The following is a 24,173-nucleotide window of genomic DNA, read 5'->3' on the forward strand; positions in this document are numbered from 1 at the left end:
GAAGAGAACAAGAAAAAAAATAATAAAAGTTTACAAAAATATTGATTTAAAAATGGTGTGAAAATAAAAATAAATAAAAATTGCAAATAAAATAAAATAGAATGATGGAAAAAGAAATAGAAAATAAAGCAACAAACAAAAAAAGGAAAAATAAAGAAAAAAAAAGAAGAAAAAAGAGATAAAGTAATAATAAAATAAAGTAAAAATGAAAAATTGAAGTGTTGTTCCTTTGACTGGCTTAAGATCCCAATCTTCTGTACTGTCTGCAGTTTCCTATTGCTGGGACTGAAGGCCTCTCTTTAGGCCAGTCCCTTTGGACTCTCAGGAACTATTCAGACTTTTTAAAAAGCCTTTTTACTGTCCAGGGTGTAGTCTGGGTGTGGCTGTATTGGTTGCCTGGAGACTGGAGGGAAGGGTTATCTCTTCAGGAGAAAATGGTTGCCTAGATCTCAGGCTCAGGTATTACTCAACTCCAGACTCAAATTCTCCTGGACTTCCTCCTCTTCCCAGCCTCTCCCCAGAATCCACAAGTCTGCACCTTCTCTTGCACCTCAGCTATGGTGTGTTTCCATATCCAAATGGTCCTATGAACTAGGTTCAGTGAAGAAAAGCACAGGCCACAGAGGGGAAAGACTGCGTCCCTGCAAGATACTCTCTTGCTGGCTGCACAGTCTCTTGGGTTCTTTTGACTGGGATTGTGTGCTTCTCTAACTTGAGTGACTTTTTCCTTCACTAAGTTTTCTCTCATTATTTCTTCAAGCATGTTCTTTATTCCTTTCTCAGATTCTTTTCCTTACCCTGTGGTGTGGATATTGTTACATTTCATGTTGCCTCAAAGCTCTCTTATCCTCCTGCTTTATAATTTATTTTCTAATTGATGCTCTGATGGGATGTTTTTCTCTGTCATGTCTTCTAATTCACTGATTTGGTCCTCAGTTTTTTTTTCTAATTTACTGTTCTTTCCATGGTATTCTTTATTGCTGCAATGTCATTCTTCGTTTCCAATTGATTCTTATTCATGGTTTCTACATCTTTTCTTTCATGCTTATGAATTTCCCACTTTGTTCCTTATAATTCCCATTAAGTTGCTTTACTTCTCACTAATTTGTTCGTGCATCCTTATAACCATTACTTTGAACTCTATATCTCATAAATTGCTTGCCTCCATTTAATTTAGTTCTTTTTCTCACAATTCCTCCTTTTCTTTAATTTGGGTGTTATTCCTTAGTTTCCCCATTTTAGCAGGCTAGTAATCTGGGGGTGCTGGGTAAAGGCTGCAGCGTAGGTGCAAGGCAGTGTGGCCAGTCATCTGAGGGCACCAAGTCAGGCATCCAGGTCATTATGGCAAGCTTGTGCGTTCTGGGGCCATTGGGTCATAATGGCAGGGCCTGATTTGCTAAGTCAGTGTGGTGGGACAGGCTGGAAGGCAGGCTGGGCACACTGGGTTAAGGCAGCCATGCAGGCAGCCAGGCACACTAGGTCAAGGAAATGGGTCAGGCAGGCAGATCATTGGGTTTACTTGAAAAGTCTAAACTTCTTTTCCAGAGATGATCACTTAGTTCATTTGTAATGCAGTCCCAAACTCTTATTAGACTGAAAAAGAAGGGAGATAAATATTCCCACTAGTTTTAGATAATTACAAAAATAGCTAGTATTTAAGTATACATTATGTTCCAGGATAAGAACTTTAACTTCATTTAATTATTTAATTATCATAACAGCCCTTTAAGATAGGAGGTATGTTCACTTTCATTTTATGGATGAATATATTGAGGCTCAGTGAAGTTAAGTGATTTGCCAAGGCTCCACAGGTATAGATAGATGGCAGAGGATTTGAACTTATGTGATCCTACTCCAGAGCCTGTGCTATTAACTAATGGACTATACTGCCAAATTTATACTTAAATTAGGATTGTTGGGACCTAGCTATTTGAGGGTCCACAGCTTCAGGTGAGAAGAAAAAAAACCTGTAGCCCAAATGTAAGGACCTCATCTTGAAGCTCATTTGGTATAGTCCTCATGTCAGGCTTCTCTACCCAGCATGTAATGGCAGGCTCTCTGGGATGGGAATGACACACTCTTTTATAGGTATTAGGGAATGGTCTAGCTGTCCTCTAACCTGGAGTACCCAGTGGCTGGAACTCCTGGACAAAGGTGCTTCTTCCCTTCCCAGCACTGAGTAGGGTAGAAGGTTTGACTTTAAGCATCCCCTTTTTTTAAAATCTGAAAAATGAAGATTTAAAAACAGATCTTTTCACTCAGTTGTCTTATATCTTTTTATGTTCCCTATCTTGAAAACACATATATGACAATTCTTTTTTAAATTTAAATTCTTTATTGTTTAAAGTTTTACATAAGTATTCTTTTCCCCCTCCCCCATTGATCTGTCAAATTTGGATCAAATTAAGATTCTCCCAGAATTTCTTCCAAATAAAGAGACCAATGATAGCACACTCATGATTGTCAGAGAATAGAATTCCATAGTGTACAGGAGATCCTTTGTGTCAAGATACAAATGTACCTACACAAATAAAGAGAAGATGTATACAAAGCAGCTCTTGTGTCCCCGAGCTTCTCTTAAAAATAGAGTGCTCTTAGATCCTGTATACAGCACAGTATGCACTTTTCATCATTTTCTTAATTCTGCTATAAAGGAGAGTTAATGAATGACCTCTACATTTTGATGTCTAACTATTCTTCAAACATCTCCACTAATCCTTTACTTCATTTTTTTTGTTGCTTTCCAATTGAAAAAGCATAGGATATCTATTCCTATAGAACAATAGATTATTATCCTAATTATAGTTGCCTGGTGCTCCCTACACTTTTACCATTTTATTAAAAACAATTATCTGAGAAGAACCAATCTTTTGTAATACCTACCCTATTGTTCTCATTTCCCTCAGATTCTGATGAGTTCTTTTCAGAGGGTATTTTATTCATAATTATAGACTATAGGACAATTGCTCAGAAATGGGCTCTAGGACATATTTTGTTGAGATTATTTTTTCTTTTAGTTCTTGATCCAATTATATCTTTAGATTTTTTTTTATACTAGCCACTTAATAAACCTATTTCATTATTTAAGCCAAACATACTATCTATTAGGAAAGATCAACATTGAAGCATGTTTTTAAAGAGTGAATATTCTAGGAAAGTATAAAATAGTAAATTTTTGTTTGTTTGTTTTATAAAATGAATCTATCTTTTGTACATGAATAGGTGGGAGAAAAAAAAAAGGGCCTTAAAGTATTCTACCCTGACTAAAGGGAACGTTAGATAGGTATTTTATGTAGGCTTATGTTATCAGGAAAAAAATACTATGGCATTGAGATTGTATTTTTTAAAAGTCAGGTTTAGTCAGAAGATATACAGGTAAAACTGATGATTAGTGCAAAGCAGAGAATCAGCAGTAAATACAGGTTAAGGTATTCAAGGGACAACTTGGAATGTAGTGGGCAGTAGCATTCAGACTCAAAACCTTAATTTCTTCAACTTTCAAACTTTTGTCATGTCCCAGAGTAAGTAATACTAGTACATTAAACAGCACCATTGGTACATACTCTTCCTCACAGGCACACACATACAACATACTTATTTTCTTACTACCTAAGAGGCACTGAGCTAAATAGAAGGCATGGTTTCTGTGTGCTCCTGGAGCTTTCTTATTTGACTAAGAGAGAAACTCTTGTGGGAATAACTATAACACTAGAGAGTGTAAATATATTAGAAGTTGATTAACCACCAAGGGTTATAGAATATGGGAGAAGGCAGGGATGATTCCAACTGGGAGAATTAAGGAAGACTTTGAAAAAAATATCATATGATTTCACTAATGAGTGGGATTTAATGAACAAAATGAAGTAACAAGCAAAATAGTAACAGACTCATAGATAGAGAGCAGGATAACAGCTGTCCAGAAGGCATGGTTGGGGTGGTGGTGAAGGGATTGAGCAAAAAAGAGAGGGGGAAAAAACCTCATGGACAACAGTGTGGTGATTTCTAGGGAGAGGTGGGAAGGGAGGTAGAGAAGGGTATATGGGGAATAAATGGTGATGGATGTAGACCGACTTGGGATGGTACAGATTATGTGTAGAATTGTGCACCTGAAACTGTATGATTTTGTTAACCAGTGTCACCCTATAAACTCAATAAAAATTAAAAAAATAAAGACAGGATTTGACATGTCAACTTAACTTTGAAAAAATGAATAAGTAGGCTGGGTGAAGAAAGGAGGGTGCTTAAAGAATGGATTTCCAAGCAGAAGGAATAGTATAAGCAAAGATAGGATGAGGTGTGGCATTTTCAGAGAACAGTTCATCAGCATGGCTGAAGCATAAGGGAGAAGAAGGCGGAGTGGGGCATGGATAGAAGAATCTAAGAATATAAAATAGATCTGAAACATAAGTTATGACCAACTTAAATACTATCTTTAAGATCTTGAATTTTTGATGAGAAGCAAAAACAGAGCTATTGACAGTTTTAAGTAGAGCTGGAAATATTAGCCAGAAGGGAATCCTGGAAGAGCAATGTGAAGAATTAATTACACATGGCTGTAGAAGCAGAGAGAGGCTTTGTCTTGCCTCATTGAGACAGTTAGCACGTCAAGTGGTTAGCACATGGATTCTAGCGTCAAAGAAGCTTGGATTCCAGTTGTTTATGATTCTGGCTCTGTCATTTACCAGTCTCTGAGCCTGAAGAATGAGGAAAACAATAACATCTACCTTCTGGTGATATTGTAGGGATTAAAGGAGATCAGACATATAAAATATTGGGTACTATTCCTGGCCAAGAGTAAAGTGCTCAATAACTAGTATCTATTATTATTATTAAAGGTATCACTAAGCATTATCCTTGGGGTATTGAGGCCTCTGAGAAGGATGACATTCTATGAGAAGGCTAATATGCCTAAATTTATTCTCTGCTGGGTCTATAATAATCATTTCTGCTTTGTTGCCTCTTTTCTTTGGGTTGTGCTTGCTGGAGCAGGGAGATTCCCTTTCTGCCTGCTGGATTATTGGCCTGCCTAGCTCATGATTGTCAGCTGTTCCCCAGAGAGCCTTATGACAGAAGTTTGGGCATCGAGAATATCTTTCTCTGCTCTCTTTTGTCAAAGTTCATGGTAGAAACCCAATCCCTGAGGGCCAGAAGCCCAGAAAAAGGGCAGTGGGGCAGAGTGGAGGTGTCCCAGAAGCTAAGTCCCCAAGCTCCTGCAGGTGCTCAATCAGGAAACTCCTAGGAATTCCTGTGGGTTTTCTCAGTTACCCGAGTTTTTCATTATTACTTCCTAAGGAAAATTTTCAGTCTTTTTTACTCCTGAATATCAGTAACCTCTCAGAGAGAGAGAGGCCCTGTTAGAAGTATTGAGAATTCTTCCAAACCACCTCAATGATGAGCTTCTGACAGGTACTAGTATTTACTAGGACTGAATAGCACTCTATCACTCTTAACAGATGGAAAAGACAGCTCTGTAAGGTAGAGAGTTCCACATTGTTTGAGATATTTACTAGTAAGTTAGACTACTACTGGTGTTGGTGGTGGTATGTGTGTATGTTGGGGGTAATCTAGAAGGAATTGTTTTATGGGTTGCTAGACCAGATGACTCTCTAAAGTTCCGCCTACTTCTGAGATTCTGTGATGTACTTGAGCTTGCCTATAGACTTATTTAATCTTTGCTGTTATTCAGCTGACAACAAACACTATCTTTATTTATAATTTAAAAATTTAATTGTTGACATTATTGCAGATGTCCCCTATTTACCCTCCCTTTGCCCACCTCTATCCAGCCTCCACCCCCCACCCTATGAGCTATGCCCAGGTTGTTTTTTTAGCTAATTCATTCACCTTTCTTTATCCAGTATCCCCCACTCATCCCTTTCTGATATTTGTCTGTGACTCCCTCATCCATCTGCAGCTAGGGTTCAAGGTCTGGAGAAGGGGCTGACACACACATGCGGATATACTAGACAAGAAATATAAATTTAGAAGGCATGGGGGAAGCTAGGTGGAGATCTTACTCTCTAGCAGAGAGGTTCCCTAAATGCTCAGAGCCATTGGCTTTTTATTTACTAGAATATACATTTGTCCTTTAGCAATGCAAACAGACATATAAATAGTAGGATTAGTAAACAGTAAAAGATTATCAGGTTAGGGGATTGCCTTGAGCCACCATTGTCTCAACAGAATAATCAGTGTATAGCTTTTAGCCCTTGCTAAAGCCCAAGGTCCATCAGTCTTCTATGTTCCCTGCTGTACTTTCGTGATAAAGTAGACAATGGTAACTTCCAGCATTTTTCAGTTTGTTCTATGTATTCATACTTCTGGTTCTATTTTGTTTGTCAGTTTATTTTGTTCATTAGATTCCACATATTAGTGAAATCATATGGTATTTGTCTCTGTCTGGCTTATTTTGCTCCGCATAATCTCCAGGTCCATTCATGCTGTTACAAGGGTAAGAGTTTCTTCTTTTTTACTGCATGTAGTGTTCCATTGTATAAATGTACCACTATCTTATTATATCAAAGTATGAGCACCTCAGGTTTATGAAGCTGTACTACATTACTCAAAAAGCAATGATCCTTACAGAAAAAAAATTGTTGAGGCAAGTTCAAACTTGCCATCCACTCATTAACTCTGTCATGTACACATTAGAGGGACCCTGGTAGGGACAATGGCCCTCTCCATATAAAATTGTAGCCTGTCATAGAGCTACTGCAGAGGGCTCCCCTACTGATGTCCACTTATTGTCTGAGCTCTATAAACTGCTCTCAATAACAACAAGAAATACTCATGGAGGAAATGAGAAATCATACAGCCAGGGCCATAAGGCTTGAGCTCTGGGGCCAGAATTTCTGCATTTAAAGCCTGGCTCTACTCCTTACTATCTGTATGACCTTGGTGGGCAAATTATCTAACTTTTCTGAGCATAAATTTTCTCATCTAGAAAAGGGGCTAACAATTGTACCTTCCTCATAGACCTAATATGGTACAGATATTTTTTAAGTATTTACAGTTAGTATTATTGAGGTTTAATATTTATTTTTTTCTCTTGCATTTGCTTAAGATACCAATAGAAAGTTCCAAGCTTTATTAGGCTTCCAGACCTCCTCTTTCTCCTTCTCCTGCACTTCCACAGAGGAACAACAGAAGGACACTCATTGACTTGCCCAAAAGCTTATGGCTTACCTTTCCTTAAAAAAACTATAGCATAACAGAAAATAATGTTAAGTCAAAGGAAGAATTCCCAGAATCAATTAGAAGATAATAGAGAAGTTTGGAGATGCAGAAAGGCTTGTCAATCAGAAGAAAATTGCCTGGTTATATAACAGCTCAAAGTCTCCCTACTGTGATTCCTGGACACTGAGTCTCCTAAGTGTTAAGAAGAATTCTGCCTAAAGCAAAGTCTTGGAAAGTAGGGCTGCATTTACACAGAAAGGACTTGGCCAGGTGGATATTGGCACTGGGTTGGGGGAGGGGAGGATTAGAAGGGGTTGGGTCAGGCATCAAGCTCTGCTAGACATCTAAGAGGCTTCTTTAGGTTCTGTTACAGAAATTCCCTCAGAAGAAATCAAAGAGCACTTCTAAGGGAGCATGACAAGTGCTGGAGGCAGTAGCCAAATATCAAACAAAAATATCAAACTTGGCCTCTTGGTGAAGTTCACTCAATAGCATGCCTATTGCCTTGTTAACCATACTAAGAGGTGTGTGTAGTACCCGAGATTAAGTGGCCACAGAGAAAGATGGAAAAGGAAGAATTCTCAAGTTCTCTGATGGAATAAGTATAAAGTAACTTAGATATTTCCCTGAAACAGAAGCTGAACAGCCAACAAGACCTCTGTACTTCAGTTACTTGTCTTGGCCCAGTAATGCTCATCCTCATTATCACCAACCTATATGAGGGTTTTCAAAAATATTTTTAATATGTTTTTATTGATTTCAGAGAGAGGAAGGGAGAGGGAGAGAGAGATAGAAACATTGCCTATAAACATCAATTATGAGAGAGAATTGTCGATCGGCTGCCTCCAGCATGCCCCCTACTGGAGATTGAGCCTGCAACCTGGGCATGTGCCTTGACTTCTGGCTCATGGGTGGATGGTCAACTACTGAGCAACACTGGCAGGGCTGCATAAAGATTTTTATGTCATTATTATCTGATTGATAATGACACAAAAGTGGGGAAGAGTATATTTTGGATGAAAGAACCAAGATTACCAAAAGCTCTTTCAAATATTATTGTAGTTATTAATATTTGTTAATACTCATTCAAGGATATTTTTCCCATTGCAATTTATTTATTTATATTTTTTAATCTGAAGACTATACTTTTAAAATTATTTATTGTTTAAAGTATTACATGAGTTTCTTTTTTTCCCCCATTGATTTTTCCCCCCATCTCTCCCCTAAGCACAAGCCTTCACCTCCCCTCAACTGTCTGTGTCCATTGGTTTTGCTGATATGCATGCATACAAGTTCTTTGGTTGATCTCTTATCTGCTCACTCCCCACCTTCCCTCATATGTTGTATAGTCTGTTTGAAGCTTCTATGTCTCTGCTTCTATTTTTGTTAATCAGTTGTTCATTATATTCCATAAATGAGTGAGATCATGTTATGTTTATCTTTCTCTGACTGGCTTATTTTGCTTAGCATATTGCTTTCTAGTTCCATCCATGCTGTTGCAAATGGTAAAAATTCCTCCTTTTTTCTACAGCAGTGTAGAATTCCATTGTGTAGATGTACCACAGTTTCTAATCCACTCATCTGCTGATGGGCACTTAGACTGCTTCCAAATATTAGCTATTGTAAATTGTGCTGCTATGAACATATTGGTCCATATATCCTTTCTGATTGATATTTCTGGTTTCTTTCTTCTAGGGATACATTCCTAGAAGTGGGATCATGGGGTCAAAAGGAAGTTCCATTTTTAGTTTTGTGAGGAAATGTCATACTGTTCTCCACAGTGGCTGAACCAGTCTGCATTCCCACCAGCAGTGAAGAAGGGTTCATTTTTCTCCACATCCTTACTAGCAGTTGGTGTTTGTTGATAATAGCCATCCTGACAGGTGTGAGATGGTACCTCATTGTTGTTTTGATTTGCATCACTCAGATGATTAGTGACTTTGAGCATGTTTTCATATGTCTCTTGGCCTTCTGTATGTCCTCTTTCAAAAAGTGTCTATTTAGGTCCTTTGCCCACTTTTTTATTGGATTGGTTATCTTCCTTCTGTTAAGTTGTATAAGTTCCCTGTAAATTTTGGAGATTAAACCCTTATTGGATATAATATTGACAAATATATTCTCCCATGCAGTGGGTTCTCTTATTGTTTTGTTTATGGTTTCTTTTTCTGTGCAGAACTTTTTATTTTTATGTAGTTCCATTTGTGTTTTTTTTTCTCCATAGTTTCCATTGCCCTCTTCTTTTTTAAAAAATATTCTTTATCGTTTAACATATTACATATGTCTCAATTTCCCCCCACTGACCTCTCCCCAGCCATTCCCACCCCACATGCCCTGACCCCCTACTGTCTGTGTCCATGGGTTATGCTTATACGGGTGCATATAAGTCCTTTGGTTGCTCTCTTACCTCCCCTTCTCCCCTGCCTTTCCTCTGAGGTTGGATGGTGTATTTAATGCTTCTATGTCACTAGATCTAGGACCTATTTTTTTTATTAGTTTATGTTGTTCATTATATTTCACAAATGAGTGACATCATGTGACATTTCTTTCTCCAACTGACTTATTTCACTTAGCATAATGCTCTCCATGTCCATCCATGCTGTTGCAAATGGTAAAAGTTCCTTCTTTTTTTACAGCAGCATAGTATTCCATTGTGTAGATGTACCACTGCTTTTTATTTATTTATTTATTTATTTATTTATTTATTTGTTTGTTTATTTATTAAGGTATTATATATGTGTCTTTACTCCCATTGCCCCCCACCCCTGTTCATGCCCTAAGCCCCCTGGTGTCTGTGTCCACTGGTTATGCTTATATGCATGCATACAAGACCTTTGTGTATCTCTCCATCTTACCCCCACCCTCCCCTATCTTTTTTCTGAGGTTTCAGCATATGATTGATGCTTCTCTGTCTCTGGATCTGTTTTTTGTTCATCAGTTTATATTGTTCATTATATAATAATCTACAAATGAGTGAGATCATGTGATATGTCTGTATCTTTCTCTGAATGACCTATTTCACTTAGTATAATGGTCTCCAGCTCCATCTATGCTGTTCCAAATGGTAGGAATTTCTTCCATTTTACAGTACCATAGTATTCCATTGTGTAGATATACAACCGTTTTTTAATCCACTCCTTTGCTGATGGGCACTTAGGCTTTTTCCAAATCTTAGCTATTGTAAATTGTGCTGTTATAAACATAGGAGTACATATATCCTTTCTCATTGGTGTTTCTGTTTTCTTGGAATATATTCCTAGAAGTGGGATTACTGGGTCAAATAAGAGTTCAGTTTTTAAGTTTTTCAGGAAACTCCATACTGTTTTCCATAGTGGCTGCATCAGTATTCATCCTCAGCAGTGCCTGAGGGGTTCCTTTTTCTCCACATCCTTACCAGCACTTGTCATTTGTTGATGATAGCCATTCTGACAGGTGTGAGAAGGTACCTCATTGTCATTTTAATTTGTATCTCTCAGATGATTAGTAACTTTGAGCATGCTTTCAAGTGTCTCTTGACCTTCTGTATGTCCTCGTTTGATAAATATCTATTTAGGTCCTTTGTCCATTTTTTTGATTGGATTGTTTCTCTTTCTTTTGTTAAGTTGTATGAGTTCCTCATAAATTTTGGAAATTAAACCCTTGTCAGGGATAACATTGGCAAATGTTCTCCCATGCAGTGGGTTCTGTTGTTTTTCTGTTTATGGTTTAATTTGCTGTGCAGAAGCATTTTATTTTGATATAGTCCTATTTGTTGATTTTTCTCTTTAGTTTCCATTGCCCTAGGAGCTGTATTGGTGAAGATATTGCTACGACATATGTCTGATATTTTGCTGCCTATGGATTATTCTAAGATTTTTATGATTCCCCATTTTAGGTTTAAGTATTTTATCCATTTTCATTTATTTTTGTATATGGTGTAAATTGGTGGTCTAGTTTCATTTTTTGGATGTATCAGTCCAATTTTCCCAACACCATTTATTGAAGAGACTGTCTTGACTCCATTGTATGCTCTTGCCTCCTTTGTCAACTTCCATTTCTTTTTAAAGAGAGTGGAAGGGAGGGAGGAAGAGAGAGAGAGAGAGGAAAAGTGAGAGAAAGTAACATCAGTATAAGACACACACATTGAATGGTTGCCTCCAGCATGTGCTCTGACCAGGGCCCAGGATTGAACCTGCAACCAGGTAGTGCCCTTCACTGTGAATTGAACCCAAGACCCTTTGTTGCATAAGGTCAATTCTCTAGCCACTGATACACTCTGGCTAAGGCCAAATATGATCCTAATATATAAAAATCCAGGGTCCATAACATCCAAAACAACCAAAGGCTCTACTGGCTGAGGGGCTTCAGGCTTAACATTTTATTTTGGAGGTGAATGGATTACATAACTTTCCAGAACTGATATTGCTTAGCAAATATGTAGCAAACAGTTGAAGTCATGTTCTTAATTACAAACTGTCTCAGTTTGAGCGACAAAAAGGCACTTTATGAAGAATATTTTAGCTAGATTTTAAAACAAAGATTTATACTGATTTAATTACCCTTTTCAAAAAATATATCTAAGTCTCTTTCCTTTCCCCTAAGTAACATTTTCTCAGAAGTAAATGGTGATGAAGAGCTCACTTTCTGTTTCCTCTTACTCATCTTGTTGCCCATCCTCCTCTTTGTCTAAGCAGATTTGAGGGCTCCTTTGGTTGTTTTATATCTCTGAAGCACAGACCTGACCCAGAGTTTAAAGAGTAACCAATTTGTGTACAACATGAGACCCTGTATAATAGACAAACCTTACTAAAACTTTGGATAAATTTACCTTTCAAAATGTAGAAATTATTTTAACACTACCTATAGGATAAACACTATCAAGGTCTGAAATAAAAGATGACTATAGCTATCACATTCAATTGTAGCCTGATTTCAACAATTTTAAAAGCACTTTAACATACTTAATCTCATTTTATTCTCACAAAAAACCCTATGAGATAAAGTAGAACAAGAAATATAATCACCATTTTATAGCTGAGGAAACTTAAGCATCACACAATACACATACACACACACCACAAATCTGTGCATATGAAAAGGCAAAGATGATAAACATGGGAGGCAGCAGAGACAAAGAACAGAGAATAAAAACTAGTGTTTTGTTTAGAATCAGGAGTGAGATTGGTGTCTACTTCTTCATTCCTTTTTTTTTTTTTTAAAGAAAAATAACAAAGTGAACAGAATAACTTCTTGTTCAACAACTAAGAGAAAATCACACTATATGAACCTCTAACAGTGGCCATAAGAGGAAAAGTAAGATCCATCACTTGTTTTCAATAAATCTCATGCTCACAAATATAGTCAAAGCATTGAGGCTCCTTAGAGTTCTGGGTTTCTCGTGACACAGGAATTTTTTTCTGTTCCCCAGGGGACAATAGAGGAGAGAAGAGAGGGAGATGCAAAGAAAAGAAAAGCGATGTACTGTTTAATTAAACTGGTAAATCTTTCCATTTGAGAAAAATATGGCTTCTTAATATTTGATTTTGCAAATTTAATATCAGCACAAATGCCAGAGAGTCAGTATCTGTATTGGCAAGGGCACTGCTTTTAAAGCTGAGGTGGCATATTAACTACCTCACAGGGGTTGGCTGTTTTATATATATCCTGTTCATAGAAATAAGGTATAGGCAGCCAACATTTTGCTGTAGTCCCTTTGCAGCAATAAAATGGTGGCATAAATGAAAACTTTCAGATCAAACGTATTTCAGCTGTCTGCTATCAAATTTGGCTTCTTCCCAACTTGCATGCTGATATTGGATGCCTTTATAGCTAAAATAATTGCAAGGGATTTCTCCCTTTAATTTTGGTCCTGTAATATTTAAAAGGCTCCAATAGAAAGAGGCATGAAATGTTCTTTTTTTTTCTTCCCAAAACACATTACATTCTCACTTCTTAATTATAATTGCATTTGTAAAAAGTACTAAGAAAAAAAAAAAACAGCAACAATGAAGGCTAATTTTTAGTAAACCATAGAGTTGGTAAGCTATTTTTGGCTTAGTCAGTCCCCTTACTTTTGGGCATTTGGGTACTTCTAATTTTCACTTATTTATAAATAGCTGTGCTATAAATATACTTATAATTTTAGGTTTTGTTTGTCATATTATTTCTTCAAGATATTGTACCATTAATTAAGATTACCAGTTCAAAGTGTAGGCACTTGTATAAAACTTTGTATCATTCAGTAGCTTCTGCCTGAATCCACCATTCACAGGGCCACTCAACAATTCCAGTTGAGCTTATTTGTTTTCATAACTAAATATTGTCATTTATAGTTTTAGAGAATTTTTAAACTTTTTAAAAAATTTAATAAATCTTCATTTGTTCATATTATTACAATGGTTCTTTTTCCTCGCCATAGCTCCCCTACACCAAGTTCCTACCCCACCCTCTGCCTTTACCTCCCACACTGTCCTCATCCATAGTTGTACACTTTTTGTCCAGTCTCTTCCCTCAACCCACACTTCCCTTTTCCCCTGAGAATTGTCAGTCCACTCCCTTTCTATGCCCCTGATTCTATAATATTCACCAGTTAATACTGTTCATCAGATTTTTTATTCCCTTGGTTTTTAATTTCACTTGTTGATAGATAAGCATTTATTGTTCATTTTTTTTATCTTTATCTTTTTCTTCTTCTTCCTCTTCTTAAAGAATACCTTACAGCATTTCATATAACATTGATTTGGTGTTGATGAACTCCTTTAGCTTTTTCTTATCTGTGAAGCTCTTTATCTGACCTTCAATTCTGAATGATAACTTTGCTGTGTAGAGTAATCTTTGTTGTAGGTTCTTGCTATTCATCACTTTGAATATTTCTTGCCATTCCCATCTGGCCTGCATAGTTTCTGTTGAGAAATCAGATGACAATCATATGGGTGCTCCCTTGTAGGTAACTAACTTTTTCTCTTCCTGCTTTTAATATTCTCTCTTTGTCTTTTGCTCTTGGCATTTTAATTATGATATGTCTTGGTGTGGTCCTCTTTGGATTCCTCTTGTTTGGGGTTCTGTGCACTTCCTGGACTTGTAAGTCTATTTCTTTCACCAGGTGGGGGAAGTTTTCTGTCACTATTTCTTTAAATAGGTTCTCAGTATCTTGCTCTGTCTCTTCTTCTGGCACCCCCATAATTCTGATGTTGGTACACTTGAAGTTGTCTCAGAGGCTTCTTAGACTGTCTTCAACTTTTGGGACTTTTTTTTCTCTTTTTTTTCTTTTCTGGAGTAGTGTTTTTTGCTTCTTTGTATTCCATATCTTTGACTTGATTCTTGCGATACTCAGTCTACTTTTAGGCCTCTGTATAATATTTTTATTTCAATCAGTAGATGCTTAATTTGTAGTTGATCCATTTTCATATCCTCGTGGGTCTCATTAAATTTATCACCCTTTTCTAGGAAATTCTTGAGAAACCCTATAACCATGGTTTTGAACTCTATACCCAGTCTTTTGCTTTCTTTCATTTCCTTCATTTGTGGCCTGCCTCTTTGTCTCTGAATTTTAGCTGTTTCCTTGAGTTGATGGAGCGGCTTTGTGTGCTAGGTGTCTAGCAGGGTCCAGGGCTCAGCCACCCGTTACCTGAGGTGGACACTCTTGGTGCACCCCTTTGTGGGCTGTGTGTGCAGTCTTGTTGTAGTTAAGTCTTGATTGTTGTTGGTATCGCTGGGGGGAGTTGACTTCCAGGCCAATTGGCTGTGAGGATCTGCAGTGTCTCCACTGGGAGAGGTTCTGTGCTCAGCTTGGTTGGGGCGGAGTCTCGGGGTGGAGCAGACAGCCCTGGTTTCCCGTTAGCCCTGCCCTAAGAGGACCTTGTGTCTCAGTGTCCCAAGGCTATGAATGCACAAACCTTGAGAGAAGGCTCCTCTCAAGTTTCGCCCACTGCCAGACAGTCTAGTTTATCCCCAAATGATTGTGTACCCAAAGTCTCACCCGGAGCTCGATTTTAGTGCATTCGGGAGATTTTGTTATCTCCCAAATGAGAAAGTTAGCCGTGCACTTGCTGCCCGCCCTCTCTGTGTGCTGTGAGTAAGCCAACTGTGTATTTAGCTGTCCTCCCTTTCAGCACACACAGGTCTCTGCACCTCTGTCCTCCACAGCTCCTGAGTCTCAGTGTCCTTTTATGTTTCCTTCTAGTTGTAGAATTTCCACTCAGCCAGCTTTCTGGTGGTTCTGAATGATGTCCGCTCTGTCTTACAGTTGCAGTTTTGAAATTGTTATGCGAGGCAGCAGTATATGCCACCATCTTTGTTTCTCTTCAGAGAATTAAAAAAAAAACTTTCTTATAGAGTTAAGAATTTGAATTTTTGCTAGTGGGATGACCAGATCTTTCAAGAAAAGCAAACATTAAATACTTATTTAAAATTAAGAATTTTTTTTGCACCCTATGGGTAGCCTGTTTGAGTTACCCAATAGCCTATGGTCATCAGAGATGGGACAGACCTTAGTCAGAGGCCCCTGAGCTGCCATCCTCCCATGTGCTTGTCTGGGACTGGCTGATTAATTTTTTTCCTTTTTATTTGGTGAACTGAAATAATTTTTTATTGCATTAAGATGGATTTTTTTACTCATCAATTCATTCATTAAATATTTGTTGACTAATCCCCATTTCCCAAGCATTGTACAAGCAATCTATATAGTTGTCCCAGGTTACATGTGACTGGTTAAATATGACCTTTAGGTACACCTGGCCAAGTTCTGGCAAGCATAGTCTTTACATCCAACAGTGCACCATTTATTTCAAAATTTTAAATTACAGACACAATTATTTACATGCGGAGTTCCATGCCTTCACAAGGGCTCAAGCTTTCAGCATAACATATTTCATTACAACCAGCACTGAGTATGGAAAGGATTGTTTTTCAAGACTGTGAGTGCAAAATATCAATTAGTCATAGGAGAGAACAGTTAGTTGGCATGTGTTCAAGATTTTGCACCTTTGGTAGGGAGGGGAAATGTATTTCCTTGATCTTTTATAGCTGAATCACATGAAAAAGAGACAACAAAACCCCTCGATTTGGGTTTGTTGATTTTTTTAATCGGTCTCTCAATTAACTGCAGATGCACGCAGAGAACAGAGCCAGCCAGAAAGTTGGTCTTTTCAATATGACTGCAATATTCACTAGGAGCATTACTGTACTTGGGCAGGAGGTTACAGAAATCAATAGCTGATTTCTCGGTCTTCCAGCCCAGGAACTGCAGCTGCACTGGATAAACTACTACTCCTTGTGTCACTTTTGATTTCTTTCCTCAAACAAGAGAAAGGCCAGGTTCAACAAATATTGACTGAGTTCCCACCAAGTGTGGGGCTCTAGGGTGAAGACTGGAAAGGTTGTTATGTATGTAAAATTCTGTAAGAAGTTCTAACCTGATGTTCCTATTTGCTCCTGTAGAGGAATTATTAAATTGAGTGGTTTGAATTTTTGATACATCTGGGAATGTGACAATGAACTGGATACTAGATAATGACGGAATTGTCATTAATTGTATCAGCTATGTATATGGTAATCTGGTTTTCTAAAAAAAAAAAAAAAAAAAAAAAAAGTCCATATATTTTAAAAGTTATCCTGAAGTACACTGGGGCAAAAGGACACAACTTTGACATCTGCTTTAACATAGTGTAACCCAAGGTTGAAGGTGAAATAAATGAAGCAAGTATAGAAAAATCACAATTGCTATTCAAGCTGGGTGATGGATCAATGGGATTTACATTTTTTAAATTTTTGCATATTTTTAAAAAATCCTTAAAAAAGGAGTTTTTAAATAAGTGGCTTAATTTGAACACAGGTATATTTCTCTTATTGGATTGGTAGGATTTCGGAGACAAATTCTCTGTAATGGCTAGTTAAAAAAAAACTAAGAGCACCATTGTTTGATGTTATGTGACTTCACATTGCTTGTGTTTCTTTTTTTCTTTATTGATTAAGGTATTACATGTGTGTCCTTCCCCCCCCCATTGCCCTCCCACCCTCAGAATCCTCAAAGTTCAGCATTGCAGCTAGCCCTCTTAAGAAAAGCAACCTTATTAGAAATAAATGCATGAATCACAGCATGACAGTTCAGTATTGGTGGGAGTGAAGTGGATTAGGGAACATCAAATTTTACTAAATAAAAGATAACACTGAGACCGGCTAGATACACTTGAGACTGGCTAAAGGTAGAAGCAAAGATTAGCTATGGCTATATCCTTGTCTTTGCCTACAATGGCAGCATCATAGCAATTATTAAATCATGGGATAATTAATCTAAAAGATTTCTTTGTTTAACAAGTGTATTTGTAAATATAACATGATGGTTCTTCACTTTGGCAAGAAACTGGCAGAAGAGTGTACTTTAGCTGGGATGAAGTACATTACTCCTTTATAAAAAGTTATTGTTTCCCCTTTGATTTGGAATAGTTTCTATTCTCTCTGTAGATAACAGCACAGCTTCGTTTATCCAGCTGCAGCCTTCTGGAGTCTATAGATGGCTTATCAGGATGAGTTTGTTGGCACCTGAGTAACCAATTCTGTGTCCTGAGGGACCTCTTTTCTCTGAGATAATTTCCCACCCCCAATACAACTTTTACTCAACTGGGAAAGGTTACTGAACTGGGAAAGGTTTTCTCTGAATAAGAGATAGCACCCCTTATTGACAAGGATGAATCCTAACTAATGGGCACCTACAAAGAAGGCAAGCATCTCTAAGAAGAAAAAGTCACTGTTCTAGGACATGGAATTGGTTTGTACAATATTTTTTTTTTTGCCCTGGGCTACAGCACCTGTGCTGATCTGACAGGATATTCAAATGCAGTTTTCCCTTAACAAGTTCCCAAATAGTGCTGGCAGGCGAGAAAAAAGACAGGTCCCTGGGACTATCCCTAATATTAAGGGTCATTTCTAAAATCACAAATTGAGAAATCACTGAGTTTAATTCAGAACTCAGGACTCTGAAACATTGTTCTTAGTTGTATTAAAGAAAGCTTGCACCTACATTTAAATATGATCTTGCAGTTTTGAGAAAACATTGTCACTTTGCCAATTGTTAAAAATACTTGATCTGCCATTGACTTCATTGAATATGGCCTGGTAAGTGCCTTTGGAGAGCAGTGGAAACTTCTGGGATCCAATCACTTCAGTCACAGAAATGCTTGCCTGTTTTGAACTGTTATCTTCCATAAATGTTGGCTGTGTTTGGTATTGTAAATTGAACTATATTATCCTTATCAACCTCTGTGATAAAGTTATAGCTGTTTTCATGAGTATTGTATGGTCACTAAGATATAATATAAATTACATTTAGAACATGGCAAGGTTTTTTTCCTTTGTTTTTTGCACAATAAAAAAAGTTATAAGGCTCTTTAAAAAATCACATATTTTAAGACAAATTGTTCTTTTATAGTAAATGACTAGAAATGATGCTCTATTACGTATGAAGAAGGAGGTGTTCCTTGTGTGTTGCCTTAGTTGTGAAATGTATCCCATTGCTCACTGTTCCCTAGATAAATATTTTCTTTGAAAACTCAAAGCCCTTAGCTGCTCCTTCTATAAAGGTTTTATCTCATAGGAAATCCCTTAACTGTTTGTTTATTTAATCATCCTCTTCAAAGCTGCCAGTAGTTAGTATTTGCTCAATACCCCTTTAAATTCAGTATGGGTAAGACACCTATCTTTCTTCATAATTGAGACATCAGATACTGGTTGAAAGATTATTACCATATTTGTATGCATATTTCACCTAATAAGTTGTATTTAAGTGGGATCTACTAAATTAAAGATATCCATGACCACGATGACAATTAAAATTTTCTTAATATTACTTTTTTTCCTCAATCTACCTCAACTTACTAGTAGTTACCATTTTCATATAGTTATTTCTTAATAATGTAATTTAAGGCTTTAGACACTTCTTAGTGTAAAAAAGCTTAAGTTATAGGTCATGCAAAATTCTTCAGGGTTAGTTCTTCAACATGGAAGTTAAAATAGTGTGTTATATCTCTCTTTATTGTTTATACTAGTCTCCCCCAACTGCATACAATCTATATTTTCCTGAAAGTTTCCAATCTGGCTTTAATAACTTTAATTCAAACCTAGTTAAAAATAACTTTAATTAATGTTTTATTTTAAAAATATTTACAACTGTGCTACAGCAAAAAAACAAAACAAAACAAAAACAACAACAACAACAACAACAAAACAACCACTAAGCAAATAAAATGGAAATGAAGATACAACTGTAACATTTTCCCAAATGGTGTATTGTCCTGGATGTCATGTGGAAGTTAATCAACAATCCTTTGAATTTAGTTTCCCATTTTTTTCTTGGGAGTTTGAGCTCTGAAAAATTACATAAAGTGAATCAATGAAAAATAATAGTCACAATCTAAAAGATATTCTTAAAGAAAAATTCAATAATGTAAATAGAACTAATTCATAGGAAACTTCTCTGTATCCCTAAAATATTATATTTTTCCAAGTCCCAATGTTTGAAAAATGTAATATGAGTTTTTATATGTGCTATGTAATTCTAAGCATCCAGATTAAAATTGAAAAATATACTTCTTAGCTGCACAAGAACAAGCATTTGCAAATATCCATAGCATTGTCTATTGAGATTATGAAGAAAGAGGCAATGTTACATGAACCAATATGCTGACTATTCAATAATAACCCAGATTTAATTTCCTTCTTAATTAACATGATATTTATAAACTTGACAGTTGCTTTCAATGAAAACACGAATACAAAAGACTCCTGGGTGAATTTTAAATCAAAACCTGAAGCATATTAGAATCATTTGTCTAATGTTGTTAAATTCAGTTTTTCTTTTATTTCAAACATTTTACTCTACTTATAGCATGTTCTCTCCCTGTGAGTCTGCAGGTATATCTATACTAATAAAAGAGAAAAATGCTAATTGACTGTACCTCTGCTATGATCATAGCCAATCAGGAGTAATATGCAAATCAACTCAGCAAAGATGGCAGGTAAATTTGCATACACAGGCAGTGCAGGCAGAGGCCCTATTCGGCTGATGAAATCCAAGATGCAGTCAGGGACCTGGGCAGGCTACGGGATGCAGCTCCTGAAGCTGCCAGCAGATCCAAGCTGAGATGGGGACCCGAGCAGGCAGTATCAGGCAGCACCTGATGCTGCCAGCCCAGGTCCAAGCCATCCCGCTGCCTGCGAGGTCCAAGCTGCCCTGTGATCACAGGGCAAAGAGCCCAGGCTTAGACGATCTGAGATCAAGAGGCAATCAGGCCAGGTCCAGCCAGCCTGAGATCATGGGGCAAAGAGCCCTGGTCCAAGCCGCCCTGCTATCACTGGGCAAACAGGCCAGGCAGAGCCTAGCAGGGAGAAAAAGCCACTCCGCTGACCAACCTGCACTAGGGACCTGTTCAGGAGTGTGGCGTGGAGTCCAGTGCCTCTAGCCTGCAGCCATAGAAAGTCTCCCTCTTCCCAGAGTTAGGAGCACCAGACCAGGTCTACCCAGCAGCCTGGTCCTGACTGCCCGGGGAGTTCCTGCAGACTGGGGTTTTATCTCCAAGCATTAGCAGTAGGAGACCAGTGCCTTTGTTATTGCTGTGTGTCCGGGGTTTAATTGGACAAATGCCCGGCAGTCCCGGTCTCCAGCTTGGCAAAATCTTTTAGGAGGAGAATTCTGTCTGGGTTTCCTCAAATTCCCTCAGCCCCTACTCACTCCTTTGTAAAGGCACAGAAAAATTGAGGCCCTTAAATAAAAATCAGAGGTCTCCAGCAACGGTGGGCCTCTCTCATCACAGTCATTTGAACTGGATGGCATTTGAATATTTATCTAGGCACCATGACAGAGAAACACAAGCTCAAGTCATGATCTCTGCCCTTAAAAAATTTACAATCTTATTAGAGCGAGTGGATGCTAAAAGCACATTAATAACATCAGAATGTAAGGCAACAACACAGAGAGAAACAGAGGCAATTGCTAGGATAATTTTCCAATAATTAGTACAAAGAGTATGTGCTATGAATTAAATAAAAAAAATATGTGTGGAAGTAGCTGCTTCATGAGTATGGCATCTCTTCCTATTTCAAAGGAAGATGAGTTCCATGTGAACTGTGTACTATGCTATGATATCTGAGGCACAGGACAAGGGAGGCCGTAAGTGTACTCTGCTTTGATATTTGAGTCATTCTTTATTGTTCAATGTAATTTATTTCTGTATGTCTGTTTTGTAATAGTTAAATTACTAGAATAATACATCTTGCTATAAAATATTACTAGAAGATCAAATGATCAGGTGACATTAATTGTTATTTTCTATAAATGAACACAATCTCTGGTATGCTAAAGTGATAGGTATTATAGAAATATTCAGATAGAGAGACCTACAGGCTTGATTACAAGTGAGGCTTACTAACACAACCCAAATTTATTGCTTAAAAAAAGCAGGGAGCCAACTAGAAACTGAACCAGACATAATTCCTTGAAGGGCAAGTGTAAATTGGATAAGCTTTGCTATTACAACAAGAGCAAGAAGAAAAAAATTCAGATGCAAGAATGAAAACCACATTGCATCCACTCTAAATAGCTGTTAAAGAAAAAGAATGGTATACTATGAAAATACTTAATACAGATTGTAAAAACATTTGTTCAAAGAGGATTTCCTAGAGTAGGTGATATTTCAGTTAATTTTTTAAATGTGAAGAGGTTAGCTAGATAAGAAAAAGGTGTAGAGGTCCTGAATTGCAGAGGGTGCAGGCAGAGTTGAGCGGAACGCCCCCTCTCCATGCACAAATTTCATGCACCAGAACTCTAGTTGTTAATAAATGATTTAAAAAATATCACTATGCAAAGAACAAATGCATATTGATTAAACTGGATAATGTATTATTTTCTAGGATAAGTATATTAAATTAACTCTCAGTGAACAAACAGCATGAATTATGCTAGTTAATTTTTGGAGCTGCAACTAGCTTGTTCAGAATGAACACTGATTTTGCTCTTCTCTTTAATTATTATTATTATTTTTTTGCATTTTAATTTCTTTATTGATTAAGGTATTACATATGTGTCCTCATCTCCCCTTTAACTTCCCAACTGCCCCACCCCCACTCATGTCCTCACACCCCTGTTGTCTGTGTCCATTGATTAGGCTTATATACATGCATACAAGTCCTTTGGTTGATCTATCCGATTTATACACACCCTTCCCTACCTTCCCTCTGAGGTTTCACAGTCTGATCGATGCTTCCCTTCATCTGAATTTGTTTCTGTTAATCAGTTTATGTTCTTTATTATTTCCCATAGATGAGTGAGATCATATGATATTTAACTTTCTCTGTCTGACTTATTTCACTTAGCATAATGCTCTCCAGTACCATCCATGCTGTTACAGATGGTAAGAACTTTTTTTTTTTTTTTTTTTTTTACCACAGCATAGTATTCCATTGTGTAGATATACCACAGTTTTTTAATTCACTCATCTGCTGATAAGCACTTAGGCTGTTTCCAAATCTTAGCTATGGTGAATTATGTCTCTATGAACATAGGAGTGTTTCCTGCTTCTTGGGATATATTCCTAGGAGTGAGTTCACTGGGTGAATGGGAGCTCCACTTTTATTTTTCTGAGGAAATGCCATACAGTTCTCTACAGTGGCTCCCCAGTCTGCTTTCCCACCAGCAGTGCAGGAGGACTCCTTTTTCTCCACATCCTCACCAACCCTAGTAGTTTATTGATTTGTTGATGATAGCCCATCTGACAGGTGTGAGATGGTACCACATTGTCCTTTTGATTTGCATCTTTTGGATAATTAGTAACTTTGAGCATGTTTTCATATGTTTCTTGGCCTTCCTTTTGTCTTCTTTCGAAAAGTTTTTATTTAGGTAAGTTGCCCATTTTTATATTAGATTGTTTATCTTCCTTTTGTTAAGTTGTATGAGTTTCTATAACTGTTGGAGATTAAACCCTCAAGGTTTTTGGAGACTGAGGAAAAGAGTTGTCAATGAAACAGGAGAACCAAGAGAGGGTGGTGCCTAGAGGAAAAGTGATGGGTGTTTCAAGAAGGGAGTGATTGACTCTGTTAAGTCCTGCTAAAAAGGTGAATAAGATAAAGTCTGAGGAATGATTATTAGATTAACAATGTGGGGATCACTGATGACCTTGGCAGGATAATTTCAGAGGAATGAAGGAAATATAGCTTAACTACAGTGCTGCAGACGCTGACTTGAGGACTCAAAATAAACACATTATCTGTTGGAGCAATCTTCAAAAGCAGGCAAGAAAGAGGAGAGCCAGAGTTTAGATGGAGATCAGTGATAACATTGGCAAATATGTTCTCCCATGTAGTGGTCTTTTTTGCTAATGGTTTCTTTTGCTATACAAAAGCTTTTTATTTTGATGTGGTCACGTTTGTTTATTTTCTCTTTAGTTTCCATTGCCCTACGAGTGGTATTAGTGAAGATATCCCTTTGGTATGTCTGCGATTTTGCTTCCTGTTTATTTTTGTGTATGGTGTAAGTTGTGTGTGGTTTTTTTTTCCTGCATGTATCTGTGCAATTTCCCCAACACCGTTTGGTGAACTCCATTGTATGTTCATACTTCATTTGTGAAATAGTAATTGAGCATAGTTGTTTGCGTATATTTTGGGTTCTCCATTCTATTCTATTCATCCTTATGTCTGTTCTTGTGCCAGTACCAGGCTGTTTTGAGAAGAGTGGCTTTGTAATACAGCTTGATATCTGTTATTGAGATCCTACCTACTTTGTTCTTCTTTCTCAGGATTGCTGCAGCTATTCTGGGTCTTTTTTTTTTTTTAATATTTATTCCAGATGAATTTTTGGAGAGTTTGTTCTAGGTGTGTGTAATATGCCATTGGTATTTTAATGAGAATTGCATTGAATCTATAGATTGCTTCGGGTAGTATGGACATTTTGATGATGTTGATTCTACCAATGCATGAACACGGTATCTTCTTCCTTCTGTTTATGTCTTCATCTGTCTTTTTGTTCAGTTTCCTAT

At 37.3% G+C, this 24,173-nt stretch overlaps 1 long non-coding RNA gene across 1 annotated transcript; it reads right to left on the minus strand.

Moving 5' to 3' along the window:
• Positions 1 to 962: 962 nt before the first annotated feature.
• LOC118722089 lies at positions 963 to 23,764 on the minus strand. The gene is made up of 3 exons (XR_004988896.1): positions 23,754 to 23,764; positions 22,797 to 22,800; positions 963 to 1,093 (listed from the first exon to the last, which is right to left on the minus strand). It is a non-coding gene; the product is annotated as an uncharacterized LOC118722089 (long non-coding RNA).
• Positions 23,765 to 24,173: the final 409 nt, after the last annotated feature.

This window comes from Pipistrellus kuhlii, unplaced genomic scaffold (assembly GCF_014108245.1).
Source record: "Pipistrellus kuhlii isolate mPipKuh1 unplaced genomic scaffold, mPipKuh1.p scaffold_m20_p_19, whole genome shotgun sequence".
Taxonomy (NCBI): domain Eukaryota; kingdom Metazoa; phylum Chordata; class Mammalia; order Chiroptera; family Vespertilionidae; genus Pipistrellus; species Pipistrellus kuhlii.